At 35.8% G+C, this 23,915-nt stretch overlaps 1 protein-coding gene and 1 long non-coding RNA gene across 19 annotated transcripts in view; one reads left to right on the top strand and one right to left on the bottom strand.

Annotated features, from left to right (window-relative positions):
- LOC311603759 overlaps positions 1-3,156 on the top strand; it is an 84,048-nt gene extending 80,892 nt beyond the window's left edge. The window contains exon 4 of the long non-coding RNA XR_014781235.1: positions 3,137-3,156. This is a non-coding gene — a long non-coding RNA (uncharacterized lncRNA). The remainder of the gene's footprint in view (positions 1-3,136) is intronic.
- GPHN (gephyrin) overlaps positions 1-23,915 on the bottom strand; it is a 391,499-nt gene that overhangs the window by 338,468 nt on the left and 29,116 nt on the right. The gene's annotated exons all lie outside the window — the stretch shown is intronic.

The raw sequence follows: 23,915 nt of genomic DNA on the forward strand, positions 1-23,915 counted from the left end.
AGTGGGGGAGGAGCTAGGGGAGGAGAATAGGGCAGAAGAGGGAGGAAGGGAGAGTAGGAACGGGAAGATAAGAGTGAGGGGATAACAATCAGGATGTAACGTCAATAAATTATAATAAATTTTTAAAGCAAAGTTAAGGTAATCTTTGGCTAAATAATGAGTTTGAAGCTAGCCTGGGCTACATAGCACAATGTCTCAGTTAAAAATAATAAAAAAATACAAATAAAAGATGAATAATTTGTTAATGTATTTATTCATTCGTGGATATTTGTTTGGTACCTTTGACTGAATGCTCACTTAGTACAGACTATTGTATAAACTTTTGATGAGTATGTGCAAAACGAGCTACTTAACAAAATGCAGAAATAAATTAATTTCTCCAAAATAAAAAAAAAGAAAAGAAATAAAAGGCAATGGTCTCAAAAAATGCTACTGGGAAAACAGAACTTACATGTGCAGAAAAATATGAAATGGCTCATAGTATTAACAAAGTCAATTAAAAATATTTTGAACAATTAAATGTAAGGCTGAATACTTCAAAATCCATGAAAAGAAAGCCCAATGAAACAACTCTACAACACTTATCAGTGACTTTCTCCAAAAGAAAAAGTCAACAAAATTAAGAACAGACAAAAGATGACATCAAACCAAAAACCTCTGCAAAGTAAGAGTCATAAGCAATAGAATAGGAGCCAACCCACAGACTGGGAGCAATGTTTGAAAAACCATACATGGGATAAGAATTTAGACCCAAATCTATGAAGCACTAAAATAACTGAAGAGCAAGAAAACAAAAACCTGATTTTAAAATTGAACAAAGGTATTTGAAGAAGCAATTCTTAAAAGAAGAACTCCAATGCCTGGAAAGATAGACCAGCAGTTAGGAGGGTCTGCTGCAAAGTCATGAGGAGCAGCGTTTGGATCCGGCACCCACTGAACAAGATGGGCATCCACACACACCAGGGATCCCTAGCTCAGAGAGTTGGAGATAGGATTGCTAGAGCTTGCTAGCTTCCAGCTTTGCTGAGAAAACGTGAATCCCAGGTTTAGAAAGAGACTGTGCCTCAAAGGATTAGACAAAGAACACTCAATCCCCTCTCCTGATGTCTACATGCATGCTATGGCACACATACATTCACAGACAGACAGACAGACAGACATATACACCTTTACAAAGTAGAGGATGGTTTGGTGGTGGTGGTGGTGGTGGTGGTGGTGGTGGTGTGTGTGTGTGTGTGTGTGTGTGTGTGCGCGTGCATGTGTGTGTGTTTTCTTAAAGCACAATGGCTGGGTGGGCAGCATCTGCGGCACAAACATAGGAAGCTGTGTTTAGATTCAGCACTCACTTACAGAGCTGAGGAAGACTGCACCCACACTGGTAAACCCCAATGTGGAAAACAGGGGTGGAAGGATCTCTAGGGCTTGTTAGCTGCCGGTCTAGCTATGTGTTCAGCCAAAGGATGAAAGTGGAGAGATCCATCAGGATAGCTGACACTCTTCTCTGGCCTTTGTGTATGCACAAGTGCATGCATTTGCATACAACACAAGTGCACATGCACCACACACACACACACACACACACACACACTTAAAAGAAAAAGTGAAATGGTGCATGTGTTAGATCTGTTAAACAAGAAATATTGCTCTTAGACTGATTATGATCAAGAAGACATAAGATAATAAAAACGGAAAAAGCTGTGGAGAAACAGGAACCATTTCACACTGCTAGTGAGAATGTAATTAGCATAACCACTTCTTAAAACACTATGGAGTTTTCTTAAAAATTAAAAGCAGAAATAAAATATAATCCAGAAATCCCACATCTAAGTATATGTTGGTAAAAATCAGTATGTTAAAGAGATAGCTTTCACACACATGCTTACTTCTATGATATTGAATTAGCACATGAACTGGACAATAAAATTTGGTATATGTCTACAACAGAGTACTATTCAGCCTTTTAATTTTTAAAAAAATCAGAAAATCCTGTCTGATGACAGCATGGATAAATGTTGAACAATAAGACCTGTGAAATAAGTCAAGCAGAGAGAAAAACAATACAACTTTATATATATATATATATATATATATATATATATATAGAGAGAGAGAGAGAGAGAGAGAGAGAGAGAGAGAGAGAGAGAGAGAGAGAGAGAGAATGAGAATATACTGCTTCCTTAGCCTAGAGGATGGGGTATAGGACAGAGAAGATGGTGACCAAAAAATTCTCAAACCTGTATTAGAAAGAAAAAATAAACTCAAGAGAAATTATTCATCATGGTGATCAAAGTTAATGGCAATATGCTGTATATTCAAGGTATCCTTTAAAAAAGTTTTCACTGGAACCAAAGGATGTTGATTAGATCAATATAGTTTATAATGCATCTATATTTCAAAACATCATTTTCTATACTATAGATAAGTTTTGTTTTTTCTACTTCAAAATCTACCTTTATAAAAAAGTATAATGGGAAGTGTATAAGGATGAAGGCAGACTGTGAAAAATGGCAAGTTACTAGACAAGAAAAAGCAATAGCTACTATATTTCAACTTAATGTCACATTCATAACATTTTTCTCTTTTAATTCTATCTAACCAATGTCATGGAACACCACAAGGTTTACTGGTGCACAGAACAACAGATCTTATTATTTCTTAAGAAAAAAAAAACCTTTTCATTGGTAAATATGTTTCCTTTTATTGAAAATAGTTTTTTTATATACTATATTCCAATTTTTTATTTCTCCTTCCTCTTTTTACAAAAAAAATTTACATCAGAGCAACAAAATTTTAAACTAGAAGTGTTGGGATGACCTACACCCACACATAGTTTATCAAATGACTATGTAGGTGTGCCCTGTATTTTCAATTGTAAATCGCTGTGCCAGCAGCACCAAGTCCTGGCACAGAAGTACTAAAAGAAATTCAATATTATTTAATGTGCACAACATGACTTGAATTTTGTTATAAAATTTATTTTATTCATATATTTTATTCAACAAGTAATTTATCCGTAACATATATTTTAAATGATTTATTATTATTATTATTATTATTATTAGTGTTACTATGAGTGATATATGACTTTTGCCTATACATTTGTCTGTCTGCATATCACATGTGTACCTGGTGCCAGAGGAAGCCTGAAGAGGACACGGAGCCCCTAGAACTGGAGTTACAGACAGCTGACAGCTGCCATGTAAGTGCTGAGAATCTCATCCAGGTCCTCCGTAAGAGTGATCATTACTCTTAACTGCCAAGCCATCTCTCTCCAGTTGCAGAAATATATTTTATATTTTATTTTTATATGTACTTAAGTATGTTTCTGTGTGCCTACAGATGTGTATGCATACCACATATACACATGACTTATTAAGACATCAGAAAGAGAGTATGCAATCCTCTGGAACTACAGTGACAAGTGGATGTAAGCCGCTGTTGGAACCTAATCTCAGTCATCTGCAGAAGCGGGAAGAGCTCTTAATCTCTGAGCCATCTTTTTAGCCCTAAATTATTAAATTTTTTTGGTAAGATGGAAAATGTATCTTTGTAAATTTGCTATGCTCTGATGTATTAAGGATAGAATATCAGCATAATTTAACAATTCTATTTTTTTTTATCTCAGGTGAAAAGACAATTCCTTCTTGACCCAGGAAACAGAAACTATGATTCAAGAGCAGAGAACATAAAAGTAGGATAAATTGAATGATAATAGCTAAAGTGATGTACATTATAAGTAGTGCAACCAGGCTTCTGATAGAATTCAATCTGTTTAATGTACTAGAAAGAGAATATATTTAAAGCTCAAATTCAATTGTTATTTCCAAGCAAAAAAACAAAATAGAATCAAAACACCTGCTTACTCACATTATTTCATTTCTTTTGAAATCAAATAAAAAGCAATTAAATTTAAATATAAGTAATAAAAATAACTGAGTAAACATCCATCTCTCTATTCTCTGGAAATAATATGTAGTATATCATATTGGTGACTCAGTAGATGGCACTGTTCCCATTAAATCAAAATGGATCAAATAATCTGGCTTGACATACTGTAATGGGAAATAGGGCACATAAGAGAAAACAAAAACATCAATGTGCTTTTAACTGAAAATATGAAACAATATTCAAATCTCTAAGGCTATCAAATCTTAAACATGATGAATAATTCTGCTACAGGGCATTTATTTTCTTTCTACTATAACTTCACTGAAATGCTACAAAAAACTTGGAAATGTCTATAATATCTCTAAAGAAAGGAGTATTGGTTATAACCCTATAATTAAATATAAAATAATAGTAGTCTTTGTTCCTATTAACAGAGCTTTATTGAAAACAGGAAAGTTTTAGAGAAGGTTTTCGAGACAGTAGCCGAGATTCTCTCAATTTTGAATTTAATGTTTATTTAAGTAGTAGTATATAGTGGTCAGTGTGTATAGGGGGGGCATATATGCCATGGAGCATAAATAGACATAAGACTTTATAGAGTCTCTTCTCTCCTTCTAACTTTATGTGTGTTCCAGGGTCAAATTCAGGAGGCCAGGCTTCTGTGGTAAGCTGCTGAAATATCTAGCTAGGCCTCACATTTATTTATGAATGTGTAATTATAAAGATTTTCTTTTAAAACATCACTTGGATCTTTTTACTCCCTGGCAGGCTCCTAACTTTCTTTTCCTTTTAAAACAGATTTTTTTTCTCTCACATAATATATCCTGATACATTTTTTCCCGCCATCTACTTCTCTCACCTTCTCCCCACCTCCTCTCTCATCAGGATCTAATCCCTTTTCTGTCTCATTAGAAAATAAACAGGCTTCTAAAGGATAATAATAAAATATACTTATATAAGACAAAAGCTAACACATTGGAAAAGAACAAAACAGACACAAGGAAAAGAACACAAGAACAAGTACAAGAAACAGATATAGACACAGTGACCCACTCATTTGCACACTCAAGACTCCCATAAACACTAAGCTGGAAGCCATAATATATAAGCAACAGACCTGTAGTGTAAAAGAGTTTTATTTATATATATATCGTATATATTTATAAAATGATACATACAAAATATATGTAAATAAAGTACATAAAAATAGTAAAATGACATATGAAATGTATATATATACATATGAAATGTATATGAAATGTTTAAAAGATAAACTTTTTTAAAAGAAAAGTTCTAGCACATTATTATGTGAAAGGACCCTCCAAAGATACCATGAGTTTGTTTTCTGTTGTTCATCTATGCTGGGCATGTAGCCGACCCTTCTTTCCATCATCTGGCTATCCGAACCTGAGTTCCCTTAAAGTAGCAGAAGTACATGTTATATGGTTTTTCTTTATCCTATAACATATTTTATAGATTCTACTGCACATATGTATACCTAACACTGCCTCAAAAATATCTATGTAACAAAAGCACAAAGAAAAATCAATCACTAACCACAGCAAAGTGGATTCAATAGTTGCTAACCAAGAGGGGCTGACACATCAGTAAACCAAAGCAACAAAAGTAACACCAACAAAATCTATAACCCAGACACTAATTTAACTTGCCAATTTCATATTCATGTTCTTAACTCAGATTATTACGTCCATAAATAAAGTAATTAATATACTTTAAAGTGGGTTGTATGGCCTGCCATAAACAACCTAAGCAATTATTTCATTCATTCATTCCAAGTATTTATTAAGAACTTACAATGTGCTATATGGATTCAGGGTTCTAAATTTAAAAAAGAAAAGAAAAGAGTTAAAGTGTCTTAAGGAAATCAAGGAATTCCTACATCTCGGAGCTCATGCCCCACCAGACTCATTTCCTTTCAGACAGGACACTTGAAGATTTTGGTTGAAAGTGATTGAGTATTAAACGGCTTTGTGTACTCATTTTGTGGTTAATCCTCTTCTGATCTAACACTGACAGGTGAGAGAGTGACTTCTCTCAACGCTGCAGTACCATGCCAAGTCCCTTTGGCTGCTAATACGACTGAAAAGGGTTACCACTTCAAGGCTCTAATATGGCTCTAGAGCAATGGTTCTCAACCCTCCTAGTGCTAACACTCTCTAATACAGATCCTTGTGTTGTGGAGACCCCCAACCTTGCAATTGTTCTTGTTGCTACTTCATAACGTTAATTTTGCTATATTATGAATCATATTGTAAATATCTGTTATGCCTGCATATTTGATATGTGACCTTTGTGAAAGGGTCATTGGAGCCTCAAAGGGGTTGCAACACAGCGGTTGAGAGTCTCAACTTATTTTAATCCTGTATGCTCAAGACTCCAGAATTGGGTTTTGCATTGACAGTTGCATGTTTTCTTACCAGTCCCTTTATTACCAGTGCCTGAGAACCCTAGAAGTCTCTTATATGACAGAATTTTGCTGCAAAACTACAAATTGCATGCCAAAGCACCTGTAGTTTAAAAGAAGCTAAGCCTCAAGCTTCTTAATAACTGACAATCACCTTATCATGTGCCCTAAACAGTAATGCCCTGTGCTTTGTACTTTTACAGCTTCTAAGATTCAGTATATCTTCAGTTCAGAAAACAAATGAACAAACAAAACTAACTGATTACCTCCTATTGGGAAAAGTGATTAAAGAACAAATGAAGACAATAAAATTCATTCCCACAGGAGGTCAGGCTATGGGGTTAAAAGACTCACAATAAGTTAATATAACATGCAAATAATATAACTCAGACCTCCTTCCCTAATGAAGCAATTTAGAAAGGGAAAAAAACTTTCCCAAATATTTCCTATGTATCAGAGACACAGCCACTATGTATTTTCTTAGTATTTTCACAAAACAGTGAAGTTACCTTTCAAATCACTCTGGACACTTTTTACTAAAATTGTAAATGAAGATCTGTGTCTCTTATACGATGACTGATTTGATTAAAAAGAAGTATCTCTTCAATGAAAGCTATTAAATACTTGAATGGGTTTAGTGACTTGGTAAACTATTTCTATAAAAAGTTTTATGGTGGGCTATTAGCCAATCAAATGTCAAAGCTGCATTAAGGTTCTTTAAAGCAAGAACATGAATGAACTAAAGTCCTAGTAATGTGCAATGTAAAGGCAGGACGGGGCAGGGAAGTAAAGCCAGCAGTGCAGGAATCTAACAGGAACAGTCATTATCACCCCTAATCAAAACAAAGGACTTGAGGAATCTTTAGAATTGATAAACTCACAATATAACAAAAATGTAAGTTCTTAAAATGAATATTTAAAATAAAAATTTCCTTTTGCTTATTTTGTTTTTTCTCCTTTGTTTTTGTTTTTTGTTTTTGTTTTTTTTCTCTTATATTGTTTTCATTTTTCTAAATTCTTGAAAAAAATCAGAAACCAAGTTTTAGTTTCACATCAATATAACCTTACCTATCTTAAATATTATTTAGGTTAAATACAAAATTAGCATCTGCTAGCTCACATACACTACATATTGTAATTCCTGAATTTTTTATTTAAAAAATTTTTATTATGAGAAATTAGAACAGTAATAGCCTTGAATGGAAAAGTAATAATCATTAACATTTTATACCATGCTTTGTACATTATTAATTGATTTAATGCTAACAGTTAAGACTGAAAAGTTTGTACTCAAACTGTATATTTAGTATACATTAAATATATATAATTAAAATGTCTAATTATCTACTCCAAAATCACTCTCTGCTATGAAAAAGATTTAGAATACAGAGTCTTAAAGGCCCTATTTTATGACTATATTGTTTATTTCAAATCCTTGCCTAGTGCTAGTACTAAAAAATAGTATAACAGAATCAACTGTATACTACTTTTCTTACAAAGAGAATAATCACTTTGTAGCATTTAACTAAAGCAAATGTACTTCTGACTAAGAGTGACTTTGAGGCAATGGATAGAAAAGATTAGAAACTAACACAAAACCTCTCTAATTTCCTATTTAAAATGCAAAATTAGATTATTAATTTCCTAGTCAAATACTTTCAAAGATCAAACCTTTATATAATTAGATATCAAAGTACTAGAGGAAAGAACATGGCACTGTGTCTAAAGTAGAGCAACCTTTACATATACTTAAAAATGTTAAGTATCCTTAATTACAATGCTGTTAACATATCATATTATTTAATCATTCACCCCACTGCTCTGTCCTCTCAGATTATATTTTCAACAACCTATCTTACTTAGAAATTTTATCATTCTAATTGTGTGTTTGGAAAAGTATTTTCTCATTCATAATCACTTCTCATTAACAAAAGAAAACATCTTGAGAATTTGAACAAAATTATCCTCTAAAATATTTTAAAACATTTTAACTCTCTATGGTACTTATGCCTTAATTTATCCTTGGTCAAAAGACATTTATTCACTTCCTATAGCTTCTGAATGCTATAAAGATTAATTTTATCCACTTTACATGTTCCAAAACTTACTTTGAACTGTAAATTTATACTTTTATATAAACTACTAAAACATCTTCAAAACACCTTGTCTAGTACTTTGTCATTTCAGTTTTGCTGATGAGAAAACCAAAACTAAAAGACAATACAATTTTTTTCTGAAGGCATCTGAATTCTGAAGTTAAGTGCAGGTAAAGTGTAAAAATTCCAATGTCTCCCTCACTATGTATTCAGCAATCAACAAATATGTATTACACCATTATAATAAATAGTAAGATCCCCAAAGGTGTTTAAAGTACACCAGTGTATAATTTACATTCTTGTAAAAGCCATTTATAACCTAGACTAATATTATTTTAATTCATGTACTCTTTCCTACAATTTGAATTACATATTGTTTCTGATGGGAAATTAGTAATTTCTGCAAACTCCTGTGTAAAAACCTGTTGCTTGAATGTTAATCCAATCAATAGATAAATTCATTGATAAGTTCATAGCTGAGTTGGTTACTCGGAGGTAGAATATGCTTGGAGGAAGTGTGTCGGTGGAAGAGACATAATCTTTGTTCTTCTACTAAATACCAACTCTTTATTGGCAAAGTGGCCTTTCTCTCCCCCCCCACCCCCCATTCACTTTCCATCTTTAAAATCTTTGCTTATTGGTGACACGCCTTTGAAAGGTCGATCTTGTCCCTGGCCCCTCCCTTTCTGTTTTCTCTGTTTCCTGGTTGCCATAAGTGAGTAGCTTTTTCTCCCATGTGCTTCCCGCCATGATCATCCTACCTTACTACAATATATAAGTAATGGAGCCAGCTCTGGTGTCATAAGCCAAAATACAGTTTTCCTCCTCTAAATTTATTTTTGAGTATATTGTCACACTAATGGTAAAGTGACAACTGCATCAACTTCCACAAATAAGTGCCAGAGGAAAAGTAATGTGGAGGATCAGACCACATCTTTCACTAGATTAATAATTAACTAGTGTCTCTGGACAGATAGATACAAATTAGAGGTAAAACACTCCTCTTTGTCTAATCTGAAATTATTATCTAACACCAATTCTGAGTGTAAAATGTTTTAGGGCAATTGGTTATTTTCATCCTCAAATGTATTTAAAGCATACATTCAAACTTGCATTCTACTGGATAATCAGAAAGGATTACAAAACAATTCTTTTGATAGTCTCTGTATCCTAGTGTACTAAAATTTTCTTGTGATCAAAAGAATCAAAGTACATCAAATCTAATCTAAAGAAAGGTTACTCCTGTTTCTCTAAAAGAAATGTTTCACATTGGTACATAAAACAGAAGAGATAAAAAGTTCAAAAACTAACCTAGTAGTTAAAACAAACCTGGAATAAAATTATTAATTAACTAATAGTTAAGCACAGTATCCCTAACAAGTAACTTAGAGGTTTCGCAAGTTGAATTTCTGTCAAATTAATTGGCTGATTTGGCACTTTCACTTTATAATGAATAAATAAGACAGAGTTTCTGTTCTCCATCCCTAATTCATCATTAATCTGTCCCATTTTCTGCTTATCTTAATCATATATTAAAATAGCACAGTCATCAATGCCAGCTTTTGTAACAACCTATTCCAGGTCTCTGGACAAGTGCTTCAAAGTCTCCAGTCATGTGCACGTATGTGTGTTCATGTTCCTGTGTGGGTCATATGCATGTGCTGGGGCGTGGAGGTGTATACAGAGGCCAGAAGCAATTGAATCTCTGTGAGTTCAAGGTCAGACTGGTCTACATAGAAAGTTCTAGAGCAGCCAGAGCTACATAGAAGGGCCCTATCATTAGAAAAAGTGTGAGTGAGTGAGTGTGCGTGTATGTTCACATGTACGTTAAATACACATAGAGACATGCACATGCACCTTACAATACTGTGGCTCTTAATCTATTTCCACCTTATATATTGAAGCAAGGTGTCTTGCTGAGCCTGGAATTCACCATTTTTAGCTAGTCTGGTTGGCCAGCTTATTCCGGCGACTCTTTGCTTCTGTTCCCTGTGAGCTGGGATTATGGGTGAGCGTCCACCTGGTTTTTGTGCGGGTGATAGCCAGATCCCTTATGACTGCATAGCAAGCACTTTACCTGCTAAGCCACATATATAGCTCCTCCACAGTTCTCTTGAGGTTTAGTCTCCTACTAACCCTGAAGCTCACCAGTTCATCTACAATGCCTGGCCAATAAACCTCGGAATCCTCTTCTCTCTACCCAGCCAGCTCTAGGATAAAGGCACATATTAGTTTTTTGGGTTGGTTTGGTTTTTGTTTATTTTGGTTTGGTTTAGTTTTTAAGTGGGTGGAGGTAGAGATTAAACTCTGGTCCTCATGTTTGCATTGTAAGTACCGACAAGATAACTATAGTTTTAAAGAAAGAAATATAACTAATAAAAATAAGAGAAAACCCGTAACAAATACAGAAGGGCACAGACAAGAATTTAAAGTAAGAGATTATAAACATCTTTGAAGATATAATATATTAACAAGAAATATCATCATAGATATGAAAGCATTTTTAAAGGTAAAGGTCTTCCTTTGTTTAAGACTGAATAAATGAAGAGTTGGAAAGAGCATCACTTCCACCAATATGACAAGAAAATTGTAAAATTCAAATTAATTACTTGTCAGAGCCCAACATAGAACGGAAGTCAAGCAAATAAGCAGAAACATATACAACGGCATGCACCTATGGGGAAAAAAAAGAATTAAAGCTTTTCCTAACCTAGAGATAGAGGCCACTGAACTCTATAAAAACGACCCCCAAAATTATGCGAAGTTGTATATTTTTACCCTCCTTCTTCTGGAACCCTACTAGGAATATAAATCTAGAGGAAATTTGAGTGAATTTTTCATTGTTAGCTACAAGAGAAGACTAGAATGCGGAACTGAACAGCTACCTAGGACTATCTAGTCTCCTCCCTCTGTCAAGCAGAAGTCGGAGTTAAATGCTGTGTGAGGGTACTCGTGTAAATCTATCACACCACGTGATGCACTCCATTCATACCCATCTAGTTATTTCTCCTAAGCAACACCATCCATAATCTTCGAGAGAAAGGGCATAAAAATCATGGCCTGGTGAAAACTTACTAAAACCAGGGAAAGAAAATACAGGGAAAAGAATAGCTCTATTCCTAAAGGAAAAGCAGAAAAATAGGATAGCCCTGGCATTACAACTGGAAGAGAAACAGGAACTCTTGTCAAGGCCCATAAAATTGACTCTTAATGACAACAGCAGGAAGAGGGATAGATACATACTAACTGCAATAGTTTGATCTGAAATGCCACCCAAGGGCTTGTTTCCAAGCCTGTGAGTTACTCAGCAGTAGTGGTAGAGCCTTTAAGTGGTAAAGTCTAATATAAAGATGTTAAGATTTAGATCTTTGGAGCTTGGCTCATGAGAGATGTGCTGGCTAATCTTCATTATCAACTTGACTGGCTTACAAAAAACATGCAGGGCATTAATGAGGCACTACCTTCAGTATTTGTGGGATTTCTTCCAGAGAGAACTGACTGGCTGTGTAACACCCAAAATCATACCTTCCCTGTTATGATAGTCTGTATTTCCTTAAACCATGAGCCAAAATTAAGCTATCTTCCCTTAAATTGTTAAAGCCAGTTATTCTATTACAGTGACAAGAAAATTAAAACAAAAAGGGTGGTAAGAAACCCTTCTCTTACTGCTTCCTGGTAGCCTAAAAACTGAACCTCCATGACACACTTTTGTCAGGATACAGAACTGCCACTATAGACCCAAACAGAGTCTAGCGAACATGAGCCCCTGAAATAATGAACCAAAATAAATCTTACTCTTTTTTTAGACTAATTTAGTATTTCATCACTGTAATAGAAAGCTAACACACTATGAAACCATATATACACATACATTTTTACTAGGTCTACCCTACACTAGGCTAGAATAACTTAGTTCATTGATTTTACTATGAAGTGTGGCAATACAAAGATTGTTAACAAGCTTCCATTTAATTTAGACTATATAAAAAGTTTTTTTGTTTTTGTTTGTTTGTTTGTTTGTTTTTGGTTTTTCAAGACAGGGTTTCTCTGTGTAGTCTTGGCTGTCCTGGACTCATTTTGTACAACAGGCTGGCCTCAAACTCACAGTGATTCTCCTGCCTCTGCCTCGGAAGTGCTGGGATTAAAGGTGTCCACCTACACGCCCGGCCCTAAAAAGTACATTTTAATAGTCAAGTACTACATAATGGTGTTTTACCCTGTATGGAGCACATATATAATAGCGGTCCTGCAAGACTACAATGGAGCCAAAAATCCACCTATTGCCTACTGCTGCCATAGCTGTTGTACTCTCATAATGGCACAGCAAATTACCAATGATCAATGAAGAGGCTTATGATATTGCCAATCATATAAAAGTATCTCACATACAATTAAATATAAAATAGCATAATACTTGGCAACAAAAGACTATTATCAATGTATATGTATCTTACACTATGCTATTTATTTTTAGCATATACTCCTTCTAGCCATCTTTTTAAGTTTACTATAAGATAGTAATGCATCTACATCAGAAACAGCCTCATATATCTCATATTTACCTCCTCTTGTCAAGCATCAAAAAGCCATATCAGTAATTGCCTGTACTATCTAAGTTTATATGGTATGCTCTTAGAAGGTATCTCTGCCATTAAGTGATGCATGACTATACGGTAAAGAGTAAAATAAATAATAACTTTAAGCTAAAGGAAAAAAAACAGAATGCATTCAAGAAATGCTTGTCACTGAGTCTTAGAAGTTGATAAAGTTTCACAGACAAACTATAATAATTCGATTATTCTAATTATAAAAGGAAGAAATTAAAGTCAGTAGGAATATTCCCAAGGTAATATAGCTAAGTAATGGCAGAATTGAGGCTGAAACCCATATTTTCTATTGAAACATACCATAGCCAAATTTATGAGCCTGTTAATTAAAAAAAAAAGTTTAGAAGCAAAAACAAAACTAATTATATGTTCTATTTTCTGACAGTAAGTAAACACTAGCTTTGTCTTCCAACTTAGATCCACAACAACAAAGTTAATGTTCAAAGGCATTCTCAGACAATAAATTCGCACTAGCTTCCCATACCCTAGTAGTAGAAATTCCTTGCCCAAGTTAGTAAAGTGTAAACGCTTTAATCAGTGTGTACTAGTAGTCATTTTTGCCACACAATAATCTGAATATAGACACAAACTGTTCTCACAAAACAAAAGCAGTTTAAAAGGTAAAAGGCATATATCATAAGCTTAACAAACATATGTCCATTCACATACAAAGCACATCAGCAACTGTCAACTTAGTAAATACAAACAACACATTCAAAACTGACAGCAGGAAAGTATATTCACATATGTAAGTATACATACAGTCATATAAATATACATTTACACTTACTATCTGCTATGGTTTGGATTATAATATCTCACATATATAAAATTATCTGTTTTACAGAATTATCCAGGTATGTTCAAGTGATATATTCATTCAAGATTATCTGGTTACTATATGGAACAAATACTAAAGTTACTTAATTTCCAAAGGTCAAACAGAGCATCAAATCTCATTAGTTACTTTCTGCTAAGTAATGTCTTTAAATATGAATAGAACATCAAAATTAGGCAACACAATAAGAAATGACCAGACCAAACAGGCATCTTCCATCTTTTTAGCAGATTTATTTTCCCAAGATATGAAATTTATTGACCCACTAAGGCCAAGGATGATGTTCCATACCTGTCATCCAGACTTTCAGGATGCTAAGACAGAAAGACCACAAGTAGAAAACTACCTTGGGAATCCCTTGTTTTTATAGCTGAGTAGTATTCCATAGTGTAAATATACCACAGTTTCTTTATCCATTCTTCTACTGAGGGACACTTAGGCTGTTTCCATGTTCTGGCTATTATGAATAAGGCTTCTATGAACATGGTTGAGCATATGTCCCTGTTGTGTGGTGGAGCATCTTCTGGATATATACCAAGGAGTGGAATAGCTGGGTCTTGAGGAAGCCTAATTCCCATTTTTCTGAGATAGCCCCAGATAGATTCCCAAAGTGGTTGTACTAGTTTGCATTCCCACCAGCAATGAAGGAGTGTTCCTCTCTCTCCACATCCTCATCAGCATGTGGTGTCGCTTGAGTTATTGAGTTACACCCATTCTGATGGGTGTAAGATGGAATCTCATACTACTCAGCCATTAAGAACAAGGAATTCAGGACAGATTTAAATTGTTTTAGTAAACTAGGTTGAATCTGAGGACGTGAAGCCCACTGATACAGAAGGGAGTTATACATCCATTTTGGTTTGTTTTTGTACAGTGTTTGTGACACCCAGAGCCTCACGGATGCTAGGCAAGAACTCTAGCACTAACTGTATCCACAGCCCTGGCCGGGGGGGGGGGGGGGGGGGGGGGGGGATCTTTTACATCCACATTTATCAAAATGAAGCTACATTGTTCAAACTGTTTTATGAGAATATTGAATAACTATTTTGATTCGGTATTTTCAATTGTAAACAGAAATAAGCCCACTGTCATCTTCACTGCCCCCTTCCCAGTCATCTATAGGACCACAGCATCAAATCTCCCGATTCTTGCCTCTTTCCCAGCCTTGGCATTACTTATGCCTTCAGGACCCACCATTAAACCACTGTTCTGCACAAATGCCATACTGTCTACCCACATCACCGAGCTCATGCTACCACAATGTAAGTTTCTGTCACACACACACACACACACACACACACACACACACACACACACACACACATACACACACACACACGCACATTCACACATGCACACGCACACACACACACTTCAAAATATAAAAACTGAATTATTTCCGGATATGTTGTTGGCTTACATTTTACTCAAAGATATTTTTAGATAAGCAAAAGTTTAATAAAATTCAAGTTATCAAATTTTCTTTAAAAATACAGCATAATAAACACAAAATTTGCCTGTTGTTAATGTCTTAGATCAAAGATTTAATCTGGATCTCAATATTTTGACGTTTTCCAAGGCTTTACCACTTATCCTTTAGTGGTAAACGTTTAGCTTTCCTTTTGGCAGTGCTGGGGATGGAATCCAAGGCCCTTTACCACTGAGTGCCGTTCCCCGCTCCTCACCTGATACACACATAGGCATTTAATGTTTAGTGTATTTCCCCTGTGTGCTTATGCACATGTGGGTTCATACATGCCATGGCACACATATGATCAGAGGGCAAATTTTAGGAGTTGAGTCTTACAACCATGTTTGTTTCAGCGATCAAATGCAGGACATCAGGCTTGATGGAACATGTCTTTACCAGCTGAACCACGTCACCACCCATAATTTATATTTTTAGCTATAAAAACAAAGAACACCTCTTAATATTTCACTAAATTTTTGAGATTTTCACTTATAATACATTTCCTTTTAAAAAGACATAACTAGGGAATAGAAAACGGCTCAGTGGTTAACATCGCTGCTCTCTGACTTTCACACCAATTCTGGTGCCCCATATTTGATCATGTCCCCTGGATGGGGAGGCCTGGCAGAGAAGAATAGCAGGCTACCAAGAAGAGACTTGATATCCTATGAGCATATACAGGGGGAAGAGGGCCCCCTCAGTCACAGTCATAGGGGAGGGGACTAAGGGGAAAGTGGGAGGGAGGGAGGAATGGGAGGATACAAGGGATGGGATAACAACTGAGATGTAATATGAGTAAATTAATAAAATATATTTTTAAAAATCTACCTTGGGCTACATAATAAGACCTTATCAGAGGACTCTCAGCCCACAATTATGCCATTTGTCACATTTATGCATTCTAATAAGAATGGAGAAATCAAAGAAGTATACAACTCTTAGCTATAAAATAACAGCATTAAATAACTACATAATCTATTAATAAAATTAACCAAATAATTTTCGTTATGCAAAACTGCATTTTTGAATGGAAGTGTTTGTTGTATATTACACCCCCTTCCTTATAGTAAATAATTATAATTCTTTTGTAAATAAACAAATCTGACACACACACTTATCCCTTCTAACCTTCCCATTTTATGGATTACTTGCTCAGTACAAAAACAAACTAGACATATTGAAAAAATTAACTTTTATGTCAAGAACTAATGTTTTCTAATAATTACACTGGTAAAAAGTCCTCATTTATAATCATATTAGCTTTTGAAAGTAATTAAATGACTAATTATCAATCTAGATTTCACTATAACAAAAAATTTAACAAGGTACTTTTGTATAGATCAGTGGCTCTTAACCTTCCTAATAATGCAAACCTTTTAATACAATTTCTCACATTGTGGAACTGTATTAACACACATACATACAAAAAATCAAAACAGAAGACCAATATAATAAAATGCTAAAACAAAACAAAAACAACAATACACATACACACACCATAAAATTATTTATTGCTACTTCATAATTCTAATTTTTATACTGTTATGAATCTTACAGGTTGAGAACTGCTGACCTAGCTTATCATTTATACTAGGAAAATTTTCAAGTATATGTGTATTTTAAAGCTGGGCATGGTGGCGCACACCTTTACTCCCAGCACTCACAGAGGCAGAGGTAGGTGGATCGCTGTGAGTTTGAGCCCCGAGTAGGCTACAAAGTGAGTCTCCAGGACAGCCAACGCTACATAGAGAAGTCCTGCCTCGAAGTGGGGAAAGTGCATTTTAAAATGTGATAGAAACTGTACTATAAAGCAATAGTAATTAAAACAGCATGGTACTGGCACAGCAACAGGCTGGTTGATCAGTGGAATCGAATCGAAGACCCAGATATGAATCCACACACATATGGTCACTTGATTTTCGACAAAGAAGCCAAATCCATTCCATGGAAAAGGGATAGCATCTTCAACAAATGGTGCTGGTCTAACTGGATGTCTATGTGTAAAAAAATGCAACTGGACCCATATTTGTCACCTTGTACAAAACTCAAATCCAAGTGGATTAAAGACCTCAACATAAAACCAGAGACACTAAGTCATTTAGAAGAAAAAGTGGGGAAGAGCCTGGAACATATTGGCACAGGAGACAACTTCCTGAACAGAACACCAACAGCCCAGACATTAATGTCAACAATTAATAAATGGGACCTCATGAGGCTGAGAAGCTTCTGTAAGGCAGGAGACACTGTCAAGAGAACAAAGCGACAGCCTACAGACTGGGAAAAGATCTTCACCAACCCTACATCTGACAAAGGTCTAATATCCAAAATATATAAAGAACTCAAGAAATTAAACACCACTAAACCAAATAACCCAACTGAGAAATGGGGCTTGGAACTAAACAGAGAATTCTCAACAGAGGAATATCAAATGGCTGAGAAACACTTAAAGAAATGCTCAACCTCCTTAATCATCAGGGAAATGCAAATCAAAACAACTCTGAGATTCCATCTTACACCCATCAGAATGGCTAAGATCAAAAATTCAAGCGACACCACATGCTGGCGAGGATGTGGGGAGAGAGGAACACTCCTTCATTGCTGGTGGGAATGCAAACTAGTACAACCACTTTGGAAATCTATCTGGTGCTATCTCAGAAAAATGGGAATAGGGGCTTCCTCAAGATCCAGCTATTCCACTCCTTGGAATATACCCAGAAGATGCTCCAGTACACAACAAGAACATTTGCTCAACCATGTTCATAGCAGCCTTATTCATAATAGCCAGAACATGGAAACAGCCGAAGTGTCCCTCAATAGAAGAATGGATAAAGAAACTGTGGTACATATACACTATGGAATACTATTCAGCTATTAAAAACAAGGAATTCCCTAAATTTGTGGATAAATGGATTGAGCTAGAAATGATCATAATGAGTGAGTTAACCCAGAAGCAGAAAGACTCAAATGGTATATACTCACTTATATCTGCATATTAGAAAGCCTTCACTTACCAGGAAACTGAGACAGAGGGGAGGACATTCTAGTGGGACTCTAGATGAGAGAAGCATGGGAGAATGGCAAAGTAGAAGGTTCCAGAGGGTCCTAGAAACCTACAAGTAGAACATTATGATAGGCAGATTTGGGCACAGGGGTCCTGCTCAAACTAAGGCACCAGCCAAGGACAATACAGGCGGTAAACCTTAAACCCCTACCCAGATCTAGACAATGGACAGAACATTCTCCACAGTAGAGTGGAGAGTGGGATATGACTTTCTCACATACCCTGGTGCCTCACCTTTGACGATGTCCCCTGAAGGGGGAGACCTGGTGGCACTCAGAGGAAGGACAGCAGGTTACCAAGAAGAGACTTGATACCCTATGAACATATACAGGGGGAGGTAATCCTCCTCAGGAACAGTCATAGGGGAGGGGAATAAGGGGAAAATGGGAGGGAGGGAAGAATGGGAGGATACAAGGGATGGGATAACCATTGAGATATAACAAGAATAAATTAATAAGGGAGAAAAAATTAAAATAAAATAAAATGTGATAGAAGAACCTAAATCCTAACATGATGTCTGGTGTTTGTTTGATTGTTTTCACACAGAGTATTTTGATCACATTTTCCTTTCCCCCTCCCTACTCCTCCCAAAACCTGATCTTCCCCACCTCTCTAACCACCCTACTTTATGTTCTCTCTTTTAACAAAACAACAACACACACACATACATACAATATACCAAAACAGATACAAATATAACAAAAATGCTAAAACAAAACAAAACAACAACACACACACATACATACAATATACCAAAACAGATACAAATATAACAAAAATGCTAAAACAAAACAAAATAACAACACAAACACACACACACATACACACACACACACACACACACACACACACACACACACACACTCACACCAAAATTAAACAAAAACAACAAAAAAAATTAGGTTCATTTTGTTTGACAACTGCTCCTGGGCATGGAGCCTGCCCTTGAGTATGGTCGTCACACTCAGTTGACACTCTATTGGAGAACACTGATTTTTCCTTCGCCATGGGTGGTTGGGGTGGGACCCTATGTCTACATCCCCTTCTCAGTGCAATGATACCATGGGGCTTGAACTTCGCAGGTCTTATTCATTCTGTTACAGTCCTTATGAGTGTATATTTATATCAGTCCTGTTGTGTGTGAAAACATTGTTTTCTTGGAATTATTCAGCCATCACCTCTGGCTCTTAAATATTTTGCCTCCTCTTCTGCCTGTATAGTTCCCTGAGCAGTGAAAGGAAAGTTTTATAAAGACATCCCATTTAGAACCCCAGAGTCCCTGGTTCTCTGTATATTGTCCATTTGTGGCCTCAGCATTATTTTCTATCTCTGATGTGAGTGAATTAAGCAAAGGATTCATCTATTGGTATAGAAGTACGTCGATGGGAGTCAAGCTTTCCCCTAGGCCAATGACTTATCCAGTTTCAGGTTCTTAGCTACCTTAGCAAAAAAGGTATGAGTTCCATCTCATGAAATGGGCCCTAAATCCAAGCAAAAAGTGATTTGTTACTCCCATACCATCTGCACCAGTATGCCTTACAGGCAGGTCACAGCAGCATGCAGAGTGCTTTTCAGCAAGCTGTCTTTCTGTTACCTTTCATGAATGCCCGTTGGTACAGGGTAAAACTTCTAGCTAGGCACCAGCTTGACTTCTCTGTGTTCAAGGAAATAGTAAGTGTTGTCGTTAGCAATTTGGATCTTATTATCAAGTTATGAAGAGCAACCAATAGCATGCTGGCTATTTTATAAGCCCTTGGGTACCAGCCGGCTCTAGAAGAGGCTTTACTGTGTTATTCCCTTTCGTTGCTTAAAGACAGGCAGTTTAAAAGCATAACAAATATTTTAATCTATTCTTTAACAGTTTACAATCTAAACTCTTACCAAGAGAAGAATGAGGGCAGTAATTACACTAATAGGTGTAACAAACAAATGACAAAAGTGTGTCCCCCAGACCAATTGGTTATTTCAATGAAAATCATATATGAATTTGTGAGATGTTTCCTAAAAAGGACAGAATAGAGCTAAATGTAATGAGTTGGAATGTTGCAGTGCAGATCAAGAATCAAAATTATCTTTGGCTGTCTTTCATCAACGTGATAGCTACTTATCACCCATGCCTTTACCTGACCTAAAATGTGTCTGGCTGTCAGGTACAACCTTTGGAATGTATTCTTAGCAGATCACTAGCTTCTACAACCAAAAGCTAAGAATGTTATCAGATAGCAGAGTTCCCTTGCTTTGCTATAACAACTGCCTACCTGATGTCCCCATCAATGTTTTTGGTGAATAAACTCACTTATGACCTTTTATTCTGTGCCTATAGAAAGCTTGTAGAACTATGTGCATGTCTTAACTTAGGGTAACCAAAATTTACATTCCTAGGCCATGAACACTCATACTGGTTCAGAATAAACTAGTTCTTATTCCCTTTGGCACGAGAAATGTATTTTGCATTTATAAACTTCAGTCTGCCCTCTTCACCAATCATTTTTCCTAAAAATTTCCTATTCCCTTTCAAAATTGACTTTATTTTCTCACTTCTCACTTTCCTGTTTAGAATGTGTAACTATGTGGACCTCACTAGATTATTGATTACCCCTCTTAAGCATATATGAATTTGTACATTCTTCTAATTAATCTATCATTGTCAATTCATTCTAGCACTTTCAGCGATTAAATTTTTATCTTAATATATATTTTATAGAAGCCACACTAGTTTTACAGCCCTTAATATTCTTTAAAATCATCTATCTTTCAAAATACTGTCTAATCTAGGGCTGGTGGTGTATGCCTTTAAACCCAGCACTCAGGAGGCAGAGGCAGGTGAATAGGTCTCTGTGAGTATGAGGCCAACCTATTCTACAAAGTGAGTTTCAGGACAGCCAAAGCTGTTACACAGAGAAACCCTGTCTCCAAAAACCAAAACTAACCAAACAACCAAAACCCTATCTAATGTCTTATAATTAAAACAGTATTTCTTAATGAAGTCTATAGGTTTATAATTTGTATAATAGTTTCAAGATAGCTACACAGAGAAACTCTGTCTTAGGGAGAGGGAAAAAAGACAAATTTGTTGGGTAGAACCTAACTTTAAGCAAGAAATCGGTAATTTGTTTTGATACATGTTAAATGTAGTAGTAGTTAGGCATAATGGCCACATACACTCAGTATAGATACATGTGCTTATACCTGAATAACCCTGAGGAGGACCTTACATGGATACATAAATTAACACTTAGTATAGATACATGTGTTTATACCTGAATAACCTTGAGGAGGAACCTTACATGGATACATAATTTAAGAGTTGTCAGTATGCAGTTATTAAGAGTTACGGTGAAGGGAGTGGATGTACATAGAGAAGGACCAAAGGTAAATGCTCAACTTGTAAAAGACTAGGGAGGAAAAAGACAATTGACAGAGGGAGGCAAAATGTTAAACTATTATGTTCTAGAAACCAAATGAAAAAGCTGTTGGAGAAAGAGATGTTGAACAGCATCAAATGTTATTGCTAAATTAAGGAAGATTATGAATATTGAGAAATCCATGTGAGGTTTAGCAATATGAGATTCACAGGTAAACTTTATCAAGGGTATTTTCAATGAGGAGATATCAAAAGTCTAATTGTGCTGAATTTAAGAGAAAATAGGAAATAAGCATTGAAGGCTAAGAATATAGGTAGTTTTTTCAAGTTTTCTATGCCTGGGGAGCAAATAAACAGTCCCTGGTAAGGAAAGGGGAATTAAATAAGTAATGTTGAAGATAGAAATGACAATATGTTTGTCTTCTTATGGCAGTGATGTGCAGTACTGAGAAAATCTCATAGGAAATGAGACTAGAAACATTCAGGGCCACATTCTTAAGTAGGCAGAAGGAAAGACAATCAAGTAGATAAATACATGGAAAGTAAGACCAGTTATACAGATAAAGATGCTGGTAGGTGGGTAGATTTGATAAAGAAGCCTAGCAAGTTTGGTTTTGTGGCAATTTTTTCAGTAAGATGGGAAGCAAAATCATCAGCAGAGCAAAAGATTGGGGATGAGATGTTAGAGAATAATAAGAAAAAAAAGCATAAAATATCACCAGAGAAAATAGAAGATCTAAGCCAGGCATAGTGTCACATGCCTAGGATCCCAGCACTCTGGGTGGCAGAGGCAGGTGTATTTCTGTGAGTTCAAAGCTAGCCTCATCTACAAAGCGAGTCCAGGACAGCTGAGTCTATACAAGAGAAACACAGTCTCAAAAATTAAAATTAAAAGATCTAGGAAAGTATGAGTTTCATCACAGATAGTAGTAAAGATCCTCCTCATACTGTGACCATGAAGGTATGCAAAACTAATTAGCATAATTTGGCATTTTTCTCTAGACACATAGGCCTACATAGATACTCTAAGTAGAAAGAAGACACATAGGTACACTGAATTGAAAGAAGACTCATTAAAACAGTAGTTTTTCCAAATTACTATGAACAAGTAAGAGTAATACAAGAAGCCAGGCAGCGGTGGTGCACATCTTTAATCCCAGTATTTGGGAGGCAGAGACAGGTGGATCTCTGTGACTTTGACACAAGCCTGGTCTTCAGAGTGAGTTTCGGGACAGCTAAGGCTATACAGAGAAACCCTGTGTTGGAGGAGGGCAAAAAAAAGTAAAACAAGAAAACACAGGATATATGCATGAACTTTATGAGTGTATTTCACAGACAAAGAAGTACTATAAAAATTTAAGTTGAGTGTAGAGGAAGTGATGATTAAGAGACTGAGGCACAATTAAAAGATAGTATCAATAAATTAACTATTATTTCTACTTCAAAACAAGACTTGCATGTCAAGATGGCTCATTAGATAAAACACTTGCCATGCAAGCATAAGTGGCCAGAATTCCGATCTACTGCACCCACATAAAAGCTGGGCAAGTGTGGTGGTCAGCTTGTAATCATAACACTCAAAAAGTGGGCAAACTGGCTAAGTAGACGAGCCAAATCTAGATAACTTGGTTCAGCATGAGATACTGTGGAAAGTGGTGGAGAAGAAACTCAACATGAACTTCTGACCTCTCTACTCAACACACACGTGCGCGCGCGTACACACATACACACACACACACACACACACACACACACACACACACACACTTAAATAAATTGCCCAAACATATATTTTGAGGGATACAAATGAAACAAAATCCAAATCCAGATGTTCTCCATTCAAGCTGTTCTGTTTATGGTAACATCACTAGGCTGCCTTGTAAATTTAATTTTCATTGTTATACCAACTTCAAAACTCTCATGATACTGCCTTGTCCTCCTCTAATATGTACAGAATAATGCACATCTTACCCTAAAGGTGAGGCTCCCTTTTGAAACTTTGACTCAATAGTAACCTCTGAACAGAAAAAAAGATTCTGCATATTAGTAGGCATTTTCATCCTACCGGTAAGTCTAGTTAACCCATTTTAATTGGTAAATATTAAAAAAATATATTAAGTAGAAATAATCTAGCTGCTAAATTTTATTATAATTTTAAAATAATC

Source organism: Acomys minous (assembly GCF_964271855.1).
Source record: "Acomys minous genome assembly, chromosome: 8".
NCBI lineage: Eukaryota > Metazoa > Chordata > Mammalia > Rodentia > Muridae > Acomys > Acomys minous.